Raw genomic sequence first — 1,022 nt, forward strand, 5'->3', positions numbered from 1 at the left:
TGAGCTTGCATTTGTTTAAAACTAAGGACTATTCTGGGTGTAGCTGCCACCGTTTGCCATGGCACCAAAAAATAAATAAATAAAAGTTTCTATATATGTATGTGTGTGCGTATATATACACAGCAAGAAACAGAAGAGAAAAATCTGCCAGTCCCCTGGGTGACAGGTCTCACATCGAACAAGTGCCTCTCTCGGCAGCCAGCTCCCTGCTAAAGGTTGGCAGGTGGCCCTGTGGTCTGGGACAGAGGCTGGACCCCAAGATGAGGCACCTCAGCACCCCCAGGACCTGGTGTGGCCCACCCTCCTTCTTGGCCCCCCAGCAGCCAGAGGAGCAAGGGAAGGAGCAGGAGGTCCAGGGGCCACTGGGAAGGAAGCCCCTCCCCTCCCCTGCCCTGGAGGGGTGGCCCTGGACCAGTGGCCCAGGATTTCCTGCACTGGACCTGGTTCCTGCTTGCCTGCTCAGCAGTTAAGGCCACAAGCACACAACAGGGCACGGGTCAGTGTGTTGACTGGTCACGGTCCCCATTTGGGCTGGGTCTTCCAGAGTGTCTTCTCTGGGGGGGGAGGACAATCAATGCCTTCCCTCTCAGAGCTTCAGGCCCTGAGGAAAGCATGGCTGCGGGAGGCTGGGTCATACTGTGGGGAGAGCAGGGACCTGGAAGACGCAAGGCTCTGCCAGTAGCAGTTCAGGGAAATGCCCTCTCTGAGCCTTGGGGTCCCCTCTGTGAGTAGAGGGGACGTAGCCTGTGATTGTGAAAGTCCTGGGGTCCCTGCAACAACAGGGAACAAGACACAGGTTTAAATGCGGAGATGATTTGCCTGTTCAGAATTTACAGTTCTTACAGGGCTGAGATCTAGCGTTTGTTCTGAGACTTAGGGTAAGTAGAGACACCAGAGGACCACCTACCATAGAGACAGCAGATGGTCCAGAGACAGGAGAGCTGTCTCGTTAACCACTACCTCAGTTTCCCCAGTAAAAAGTGAGCCGACAGGCGGGGGCTAGCAGCTGATGAGCATGGGGT

This window comes from Echinops telfairi, unplaced genomic scaffold, assembly GCF_000313985.2.
Source record: "Echinops telfairi isolate 266 unplaced genomic scaffold, ASM31398v2 ScPeMD7_7458;HRSCAF=8496, whole genome shotgun sequence".
Taxonomy (NCBI): domain Eukaryota; kingdom Metazoa; phylum Chordata; class Mammalia; order Afrosoricida; family Tenrecidae; genus Echinops; species Echinops telfairi.